Raw genomic sequence first — 11,734 nt, 5'->3', positions numbered from 1 at the left:
ACAGTAATTTTGAAATTCTCATCCTTCTGTACCCCTCACAGCTCAGAATCTTGCTCCGTGTCATGTTTGGGTGAACCTCAGTTATGCCTTTTTAAACCCTCATCTCTGCTCCGTCTGCTGTGGCCTTTGGCTTCGTTGGCCCGTGCTGCAGCAGCTGTGTTGTGTATTCTCCACTCAAGGATGAAATAAGGGTGTCCACTTCTCACGCATACCTTCACTTCAACACTTTACTACCTGAGGGGGCGACCCGTTTGTCTGCAGGATTTCTGCTTTTCTCAACACTTAGTCCGTCCTTATCGTCCTCCTCATCTGCACTTGCTCAGGGTGTCAGGGCTGCAATCACAGCTGTCAGCGCGTCGGTCTCTGGAGGGGCTCTGTGGAATTCTCTTTAATATTAGTCTAGAAAGAATAAGGGTGAAGGAGGCGTGTTGTCATGTTTCTGATGGCACTGAGTTCAGCTAATGACTGTAGAGAGGCTCTGACATGTACGGGTTATTAATAAGATAAAGTGTGCCACTTCAAAGAGTTACTACCTCTGGACCCTCTCTGTAACTTAGAAACTGTTGCTCTCTCAAAGTTATACAACAGAGCTGAACAGGAAACATTCATTTTGCCTATAAAAATAGAGAGTGTCAAAGAATTTAAGATGTGTGTTCAGACTCAAAACCTCAGAGGAGGCGTCTGGTGTTGCAAAATTAAGCCCCTATATATATTTTACACGTTTGGGGCTCCAAATGACTTTTAAGCAGAGGTGCATATGAATTGAAACAACAATCATGAGCCGAATAAAGAGAATCTGTTAGATCTATCAAAAGTAAAGTTGCAACCGAGAAAAAAACCACCAAGAAATGTTGCTCAGGCTGACATGGTTTGCTACAGTGGGTGTTGGTATGCAAGCTGCCTGTAAGTCCACTGAAGAAGAACAAGCAACAAGCTGACACATGAGTAAAATCACCAGTGTGAATGTTTGTCACTCTTCCAGAGGATGACAGGACTGCAACTTTCAAAAAATGCTGCACTGCTCAAAGAGAAGGAGAAAAGTCTTTAGGTTTCAGTGCAACAATTCCTCTAAGTATCCTGAGAAAATAGCAGCTAGCATCAACACCAATGTGTTATTTCAATTTCACTTTTCAGCAGTTGATGATCCTCTTTTTTTCCACGTAGCAGAATAAGGATTTAAGGAAGTCTCTGCTGCTCTAAAAAAAGAAAATTTAATTCATTAATTAATTTATTTTTTCGCAGTCATGTTTGTTTTCTTGATTTTTTGTTCACATTTTGTAATAAGAGACACATGGCACCTGATTGCTAGATGAAAATAAAAACTTTAAATAAAGCAACAAATAATTTTAGAATATTGATGCAATCCTCCTTTTTGTTGGTGTATTGTTTACTTCTGTCTGAGTAACACTGAATAACACCCTCCCACTCCCATTCCACTTAAACTGGGATGAACATGGGCTGGTTGGCTAAAAAGCACCAAGGTCCTGAGAATCTAAAATAAAACTGGTTTCAGAAGCAGAACAATGCCCGTGTGATGGTCCTCTGAGGTGGCTGATAATATTTACTATTCAAAGGTTTGGATCAGGATCATTCAGACCAAACAAACACAGACTGTATCTTAATTTGAATTATTCTGACTCTAAGTGGGACTCAGTTCTTATTGTTTGTGTGAAAGAGCCCATCAATCAATAGACCTTTATTTTCTTTTTCATTTATTTAGTTATTTATTTATCTTAGTGCTGTCAAACGTTAAAAAATAAAAATCAAGTTAATCACGTCTACTCTGTGATAAACCATATTTCCCTTGGGATTAATAAAGTCTATAAATAGAATCTATCCATTGAAATTGAAATACCACAATTGACTTGAATTTGTTTTGCGCAGTACTGTCAAACAATTAAAATACTGAATCAGATTAATCACAGAGTAACTGTGGATTTTGATTATGTTTCATTTTCATTTTGCAATATTTTTGCAAATATTTTAGTACTTTACATGTTAATTAAACACCTTTAACAGTTCATGTTCACACAAAAAAACTTTTTGCGGATTGTACAATGCAATGGAGGCAACTTGCAAAACCTTTGTAAAAACTATGTCCTCCACCATATTGATGGGTCTTGAGTTTTTTTGCAATCCATATTGCAATTTTGTCATTTTGTCCGCGACAGATTAACTGAAGTCCCAAAGCAGAAAAAAACTCCTTCCTGCAGAGTGTGCACAATACTTTAAGTTGGTCGAACATCCCTTTTTTTTTCTCTCTCTTTTTTTTTTGTACTCAAATCTACTTGGACAAACTGTCCAAAATGTGTTGCCAGAGACATTTCAGGGATTTTGAGTCATTCTGCACAGCAGATGAGTTAACTAAGTTAAAATTTTTAATCAGATTAATCATGATAATGGAATTAATTTGATTAATGCTTTCATTTTGACAGCCCTAAGTCATTTATTTATTCATCAATTTTCATTAACGTTTACATTTGAGCTTGAATAAACTATACAAGATACAAAAGTGTAAGAGAAACAACTCAGTATTTTTTTTCTAACAGCTTTAAAACATGATGTGTCATGCATTTAAACTTACAAAAAATGGCCGGGTGTCAGTAAAAATCAAAAATAATAAATAACAAATAATTGTATTAAAAGACAATACCAAAAAAGAGAAAGAAACAGAAAAAAATCTGTGCATGAAAATTCTGCTTTTTTTTTTTTCACACTTTTTATCTCATTTTCACTTTTGGTTGAATCCTTTCCAACAAAGGGTACAGTACCTTTCCTCCTGCCCTTGACCTTTAATAACTTCAGAGGTTATCTTTTCAGCTGTGCTCTACGATAGCTCAGCATGTCTGCCCACACAGAAACCCCCTAACACTGCTCTTTGTGAAGCATCAGCTTCATGGTGACAGCTGAGACTGCTTGCTCTTGTTCACCTGAGCAGAACAACTGAAGCCAAACAGACAGACGGTGATGTTATCTGCAGAGAAAGCATTCATGAAGTGAGCCCAGCAGGAACAAACAGGACCCTTTCTCTGCGTCTCTGTGCTGGGGCATGTCGGACACGCAGACAAAGCAGAGTGCAGGTCGCTGATGGAGACGATAGAGTGTGTATCATTTTCAGACTGTGTTACAAACATCTGCTGACATTATTCTACCAGGGTTATAAAACGTTTCAGCTGAGATGTGCTGTGCGTCCTCCTGACAATGCCTCTCTTTGTCTCAAAATGTGCGAGTTATTGTCAAACTACACGTGAAATGTGAGCGAAGCAGCGTGTTCCTGCCCAGTCAGGCCTGTAAAACTCAGGAGCCGGAGCTGGCAGCTAATTTGTTGTTTGGCTCTCTGCTGTTGTTTTCCCTAATCACTCTTTATTTCTGACGCCTGCTGCTCATTAAAACTTTAACGCCCACAGGACATTCGGTTTGGAGAGGATCTGCAGAAAGGTCAAAGATCAGAGAGCTCTCAGGTGGAGATCTGATGACTCAGTGGTTTGGTATAAAGAGGGAAGAGAAGCTGCTTCCAGATGGACTGGATGAGAAAAGAAACAGTTTGAGCCTGGTTTAAACCTCTGTGTTTACTCTTCATCCATAGAGGCTGATGCTGTAGCGAGCGTAACTGTGTCCATGTCACTCTGTAATACTGATGGCAAAGCACTGAAAAACTCTAAGCAGCGCACAAAAACCAAGACAAGGGCTTGGCTCAGAGTCTGAAGTTGAATAATGACAGGCTCAGCCCTATCTGTAGAGAACTGTCCCCTGGTTAACACTAGTAATATGAAACTCTTATAACCAAACTTTATAAATACTGGAATATTCCTTTAAGTCAGCAACACAAATGAATAACTTTTTTAAGTCTAACGGTTGAAGAAATAAACAGAATATTTTTCTCAGAGATAGGGTCTACAGGAATTTTTATTACTTGTTTGTAAACACAACATTCAAACTGGCCCCCTCCTTGGCTCAGTGCCAGCTGCAGCGCACACCCAAAAGCTTCCAACTGTGCTTACATGAACATGCTCACTAGCCCAGCATCCACCTGTGGCATCCCATTTCTCCGTGGGAAAGACTCGAGAGCTGTGCACCTGACTTAGCATGTTAGCACAAGCTAACCACTGGTATTTGACACGTACCTGGTTAGTAGAAAGCTAACTTGCGTCGCTCTTCATCCCGCGCTGTTCTCCACGTGCTCGAAAGTCAATCCTAGCTTCACCCTTGTGTAGGGAAAAGCTTTATCTATTTGGCATTTAGTTTCACTTTGGTTGTGTTTTTCTTTCTTCTTCGTCCACTGTTGAAGCTGCTCTGCATAGCTTCTCTCACTTGCTAATCAACACGCAAAGTCACTTGCCCAATGGGTGCACTGGGATTGGTTGATGTAACCAGGGTTACTCTCTGGCCAAAAATAACCAGACGCAATCAAAACATCAACATACAGGCAACGGAAGACGTTGAGGCAGACACAGACACTGACACTGACACATGTGTCCAGGGGTCTATAGAGACGACTGAGTGGGACTAATTGTGTATAAGTTCAAATTGTATTTTTCAGGAAAATCCTGCAAACTCACAAGCCTGAAGTTTTCATCAAAACTTGCAAGATTATCAGCAGTCAGTTGTAAGCCTAGATATATATGTCTCTAGTCATTCAGGCCATCATAATTCAAAGATAGCTGCACCTGAAAGAAATCCATCAGATTGGTATCCAGTCTGTCTCTTTTGTACTGCAATTCAACTTCCTGCTCCCTTGTCCCTCATGAGACCAAGGACTCAAATGGTACTTACTGTTAATTCCTGGTCCATCACAGGTTATCATGACAGTTTCTTGTTGTTATTACGTGAAATATCATCTGGCACCAATGTAGTGTGGTATATTCTGAAAATTAACCAAGATGTTCAAATGTTGTTTTAGCATCTGATTTCCTGTTCTGCTTGATCTCCTCTGTGCTGATTGATGCATCGTGCTCCAGAGTATGGCAAAAGATGAAGTCTTGCGTATCTACTCAACAGCCTCATCAGCTCTGACGCTTTTAGTCAGCTGAATTAATAGATTTTGATATTAATCCCTCTTCTAACAAGCCAACCATACCTTCAGTTTAGTTTGGGAATGACTCCAGACACCCCACCAGACACACCCCTGAAGCTTCAAGAACTTTACATAGCTTTGTTTCTTTCACTGGTTTCCCAATTAAAGAAAACCTAACCATCTCCTCTTTACATGTCCCTGGTTTTCCTCTGAGGTCCTGTTGGTTTTGCAGTGGATAATAAACATGCATGTTTCCTCCAAAACATCAGCGTAATTAACTGCACGTTGCATTCAATGCCAGTAACACTGAGCTGTGGAGGTTTGAGTCTTCCAGCATCTTGTTATATGCTCTCAGAGGGTTTTACCACAGAGGGTCCTTAACTCTACATTAAATGTCTGTGCTGTGCTGTAAACCAACAAATGAGGCTTGTGTTGTCTTATTAGTTAACTGTTAAATAAAAATGGAAACACTGTGTCAGATGTAACAGGATGCAAATGTTCCAAATGTTGCAGGAAAACACGAAACTGTTAGCTCACAAGTTCTCTATATAAACTTTATAAGGTGATAATATGTACGTGTTGCCTTCACAGCTTGTTCTGCTGTCCTCAGTTAGCCCACTTTTTTTCTGTGTTGAACCTCAAATTTGTTGCCACAAACACTCTCCTGTGTAACTCACATCAGTCGTAAAGTTTTTTCTTTGCTGTAGGAGTACGGAGGATGCTGTGTCAAGCAGCTCATGGAGAGTGCACTGAAATTATTCAAGCTGTATGCTCCTAATGTTTATGTTTTGAAACAAGACACAAAGACTTTCTGTTTCCTCACGTATCTGCAGGGGACAAAACTTTGCATCGTCTCTAACCAATCAATATAAGTACTGCCAGATGAGGCGTTCATGATCAGTAGCTCTGGGAAGTTTTTTTTTTTACGGCGTTGGGAAATGACCGCAAACCTGCATCTCATATTCATCCATAAACAAAACAAAACAAGTCACGCCTTGTGTGAGTAACATGAGTTGAATATTTGACTCCTTTAAGGGACACAAGTTTCAAGTCCGTTATGAGAGTAGTTTTCAAACGTGCTCACTGAGGTGGTCCCTATCGTCAGTATCTTCCAGAAAAACATGGGGTGCCTCACTGAGCAGGCTTTTGGTTTGAGAAAAGGTTTCTGATATCTCAAACAAAGCCGACAATCTTTTTTCTTTTCTGCCCTGCTCTGATGGAGCTGAGACTTCTCCACCGTCACATCTCTACATAGCTGACATTCCCTGTCTATCTGCTGATCAGTGACCGTCCACACTGAGATTCAAAGGAGCAGCTCTGCAGGCCTCACCTGGCCCTCAGTCACCTCTCTGAGGAATGTCTGACACAATAACAGAGCCCGGCGGACTCCCTTACATCATGTAGGTGATCTACACTGCAGTCAACGCTGGCGCTCCATGGTTTAAAGTTGAGAAGTGTGTGGAAATGTTGATATACTGGAGCTAATGTAGGTTTTCTTTCCTCTGAGTTTGTATGGAAATATTGCAACCTTTCAGACTTGGCAAAGATGTAGTTGAGTGTACAATTTGACACGTGAATGTGGGAGCTCAACTTTAAATTGAATAATAAGATGCACGACACATTGGCTCCCTAAAAGTGAAGCCAAAATATCTGCAAAATATGTCATGCCTTTATGTTGGGCCATGGGTCAAACCAAGAACTCAAAAACTGATTTTGCAAATGAAGACAAAAGCTGAAGGCTTAAGAACAACATAGGGCTGGGCGATTATGGTAAAAATAAGAATCCCGATTATTTTAAGTGATATTGAAATCACAATTAATATACACAATTATTCATTTATTCAACAACTTCAGTACTGATTTAAACACAACTTTAAAGAACCAGCAAGTGGCACATCCAGTATTATTGATACACATAAGTCACACACACTCGCTGTGGCTGCACATGGAACACAGAGCTATGAAGCACAGGAACTTGCATACATCTACACTGTGTGGCATATTAATTGTTTTTCTTCGATTATATTGTTTTTATGATTGTCAGATGGCAAAATTGAAATCACGATTAAAATCCAATTAATTGTCCAGCCCTAGAACAACATGCGCTGAGCATGGAGCCTCCAGTGCGACACTCACCCAGGTCTGATCAGCCTGTGGTTGGCCAGCCTCGGGCAAGGGTGTAGTGTGATAAAAGGCCGAAACACCCAGTGACCCCAACAGAGCTGGAGACAGATCACCCCCAAGTTACCACCTATGAGGTCATCTCCAACCCAACTTAAGAAATCTTTTTTTTTTTCATGTTGATTATCAAGAGATGTTAACTAGTCCTAGTAGGCATACATATCTAAGTTGTGAAATAGTGCAGAAAGACAAAAAATGGTGTATAACAATAGTTCAGAGTACAAGATACAAAATATTTGGGGCTAAAAACATTTGTGGGTCAGAAAAGAAAAAAATCAATCCTGACATATTTTCCCCATATTACCCCCTAATCGGGAACATTTCCTTAAGGAGAAGGAGATTTTGCTAATGCTTACTCAGCATGTAACACATAAACTGACCACTTTGGTATCAAAAGAAGACTGAAGGACAGGTGAGGTTTGAATTCATGAGTCTATGATGACGGCACAAGAATGTTTGAACACATTCAGTGTCTGATTTATACAGAAATCTAAAAGAAACAGTTGACAAATCGAGCATTAAGGTATTACTTTCTTGGTTAATAAATATGTCAGTAAGAGATAGCTTCAAGCTAACAGCCCCAGCTTCTTAGCTGATAACCTGTGAAACAACCTGTGTCAGGATCTCCAAAGCCCTGTTTCCATCAAGTAGTTCAGTTCAGTTCATCTCAGTACGGTACACATTTTGTGGTGTTTCCTTTGACTAAAACTGGGACAGGTCCCCAAATCACCGACCCATAGTTCCACTTTTTAGTACACTTCTGTTGAGGTGCCAGATGTACCAATCCGACCCCAGAAGGTGGAGCTAGAAAAACACTGCAGTCTGATGATTGTTGAAGAATTTTAGGTGCAACAGCAATGATAATGAACAACACATTTTCCATGTTTAAATCTCCAGTCAAAGATGATCGCACTCTGTAACAAAGACCCACATAGCAACCACAAAGAAGACAAATTGCTAGATGACTCCCATCATTGCACTTTACAATGTCACACTGCTATGGCGTCAGGCTATTATGTAGATGACACAGCTATCGATATCCGACTGACACGCTGTCTACCAAGAGGGGGCACGGTTGGTTGGCTGTGGAAATGCAACTAACTTAACAGATCCAACCTGTATCAAAATGTACTGATTCATACTGGACCACTTGGTAGCCTGTCCCATGTAAAGAGGTTCTGAGCAAGAGAGTAAATGTCCCTGGGTTTGATTTTCACCTCCCACTCTATCCTCTATCTCCTGCCCTGTTCTCTTCCTGAACAGCATGAAAAAGCTGCCAAATCCCCCTGAGTCTGTTTCTGACCAGGCGTCCAAAGATGATCTCCATCCTGCCTCTGCTGTAACTTTATACTGCATCACATAAAAGAGATTCCTCCTCAGCAATTACATCTGGAATTTCATTAAGCTATCCATATTCAAACACCCCCCTCCTTCCAAAACTCCAAAATATTTTCCAACAATGAGGCATTTACAGTGCAGGATCAGGTATGCTCCAAGAGGGACAGAGTATTACTTCTCCAAAGTTTCTTGCCAAAGTGTGTGGAGTGTGTCGAAGGGAGAGGTGGGGACTTGGCAGCAGTCTGTGCGGGCACTTCTCTGCTGCTTTATGCAACCATCCAAAAAAACAAAGAACTTCTTGGAAACAGGGGTGCTGGCATCAGTTTGGTCCAAGCCCTTAAGGAATTTTTATGCTCGATGGCACACAGCAGGCTCTTCATTTCCTGTGCCACTGCGTCATAATAGCGGGCTGTGGTGACTGAAAATGAGCTCACGCTGCTCTTTAAGGATGTCAGAGAGCTTGAGGTCACATCGTGGAGTGGGTGGTAATAGCATGACTCAGGAAATGTATCACTCCAACAATGCTGAGTGCTCATTTGGATACTGGGTTTGAAAAGTATGAGGAATTGAAAACTTTAATGCAAAAGGAAGTGGAAGGCAATGATTCACAAATTTATACCCACTCTGCTAACGTGTGCAGACACGCTGGAGACTCTCCTATTTGCTCTGGACGTGCCAATCTGTCAACTTTGTTTTTCAGCAAGAAAATTATTCATGTCTGCATAAACTAGGTTTCTGGTTGTGTGTTTGTGCACGTGTGTTTTTGCATGCATGTGTTTCCAAGACCTCAACAGCATGTGAGAGTCTTTTACTGCAGCGCAGCAGAGGCCTCCTCAGACACCTCCTGCCTGATTCAGCGGCTCACAGCCGGTCTCTTTATCCAGCAGCTCAGGTTGATGCGTATATGAGCAGTCAGAGAGAAGCTGCAGGTAGAGTCTGCAGCTGCACCAACTGAAAGTCAACAAACACATTTAATGATACATTTAAGTTTCCTGTTTATGCTTATCATTGGCTAAATTTACCATTTAAGACTTTGTAGCACAAGAACAGGTATACCTCAACTACTCTGGTGAGTTTGGGGTTCAGCCTAGCAACAACAAACCCTTAAATGTGACCAAGCAGAACTATTAAACTTTGCCTGTTCTGCACGTAGCTAGTGGCAAAGAGTAGTATTTTTTCCTCATGAACAATCAAACTCTGCAGAAGGTCATGTTGTATAGTGTGTAGACTATTACATCTGGGTCCTAAGTGATACAAATAACAGTTTTGATTACCTCTCTCAAGCCCCTTTTCCACCAAGCAGTCCGGTTTACATAAGTCTGGTTTGGCTTGGTTAAAGGTCCCATATTCTGCTCCTTTTCTGCAGTTTAATATGGATCATTGATGTCTACATGAAATGGTAGTAACATTTTTTGGTCCAAAAAGCCAATAAATCAAGCACAGCAGCATTGTTTCCAGGCTCTCCTAGCCCCTCTGTTCAGACCGCTCTGATTTAGTGGGCGTGGCCTTCGTATGTAAATGAGCCACCGCTGATACCGCCCCGCTCTTCCGCGTCACTGAGAGCGGGGCCACGAGCTCCGAGTGCACAATGTTTAGAAAACAGCAAAGCTTGTTTACCGTAACATTACAGGCTAAAACAACAGGCTAACAGCAGCTAAAGTTAGCATCCTGAAGCTAACACAGAGACAGGGGGGACACTGAGGAAAAGCTCTTACATCTGCTCCACAGCACACAGCATTTAAAATACTCACATTTCCAGGGTCCGAGGTTTGTTGGCGGATGGTTGGTAATGCGCCTGGATTCAGGACCAGTCTATTCACTAGCCCTCTGTTGTACTGTCCAAAGTTGGAAAAGCAGTCGGCCGTAAAGTGACTAGCACACTCACGCACAGTTTTACTGAGTGTAGCTGGCACATTTCCTCGACAAATGAACTCTAGCCACTTAGTCTTGTCTTCTTCCGAGATGGAAAGCTTGTGCATAGAACTATGTCGCTGTTTACAGCCAAAAACAAGCAGTGATGGTTCTTCGGGGAGGAGGTTCGGGGGTGTCTGCTCAGGTCAGACTTGCTTCTGATTGGTCAAAAAAGGGAATCGCTGACGTCGGCAAATCCCCAAATCCAAACAGCTCGTTTTAGGTCAGGATTTTACATTCACAAGCACTACTAAGTACAGGTTTTGTCATTTAATATCACATTTTGTGGGCTGGGGGGAAAGCCAAAGACCCACAAATTTCACTGAAAGACTTAATAGAGTGATTCTTGCATAATATGGGACCTTTAAGCCTTGTCATGTTTACGTTTCCACAGCCAACTGTACCCCCTCGTGGCGTGTAAGCTGGATACCAATAGCCGCATCAGTTTGGTCAGATTGGTTTAGTCCGGCACCCCAACAGCAGGGTCCCAAAAAGTGGGACGGCTCATCACGGTTATTTGGGGATCTGTCCCAGGATGAGTCAGTGGAAACGTTGTAAGGTAACATACCTACCTTAAGGACAGAGAATTGAGCTCTTTTGTTCTTTATTCAGTCCCTCTGGTGCCCCTGCAGTATCTTTACAGGATTTACAGCTCCCTATTTTTCTCTCACTGGTGTTTAGTAAATCCTTTTTTCAGCCTTTTGTCTGAAACACTTTGTTTTAGCTTCTGTCTCTTTAAGGCCCTACAAACTCCTTACACTCTGATTGGCCAGCCCTCTGTAGGCCTGTCAGGGGCGGGGCTATGGGCAAACTTTTGTGATTGAGGCCCACCTCTCCGATATCTCATGAACCAGCTAGGAGCTCCTTGTGTGATGACATCATCTTTTAAGTAAGTCTTGTGAAGATCTCAGGAAGACCTCATCGTGAAGATCCTGTACTCATTTTGATCAGTTTACAAACAGACTCAGGGATTTAGAGGTTAGAAAATCTGCACACATCTAGTCTGAGCATCCAGCATTGTAACTTCATATCCATGTTGATAATATGAGAAAGAATGATACTGCCTCTTTAAGCAAGGTACACATAACTTCACTGAATAATGATTTTGGGCCTATTTCCCACCCTCCTTGAAACATCAGCAAAGGCCAGATTTTTGATGGTTCTAGAGATTGGCTTCCCAAATCTTCTTGTACTATAGAAGAATGAATATAGTGGTTTTACCTATCAGTTTGTTAAAACTTATGGCTCTTGGAATGGCTTCGGAGATCATCAAGTTGTTTGCTAAAAGCC

The sequence above is a fragment of the Halichoeres trimaculatus genome, unplaced genomic scaffold, assembly GCF_033239565.1.
Source record: "Halichoeres trimaculatus isolate MK-OKI-2021-1 unplaced genomic scaffold, fHalTri1.1 fHalTri1_scaffold_22, whole genome shotgun sequence".
Classification (NCBI taxonomy): Eukaryota; Metazoa; Chordata; class Actinopteri; order Labriformes; family Labridae; genus Halichoeres; species Halichoeres trimaculatus.
Note: the sequence above shows the minus strand (reverse complement) of the source record.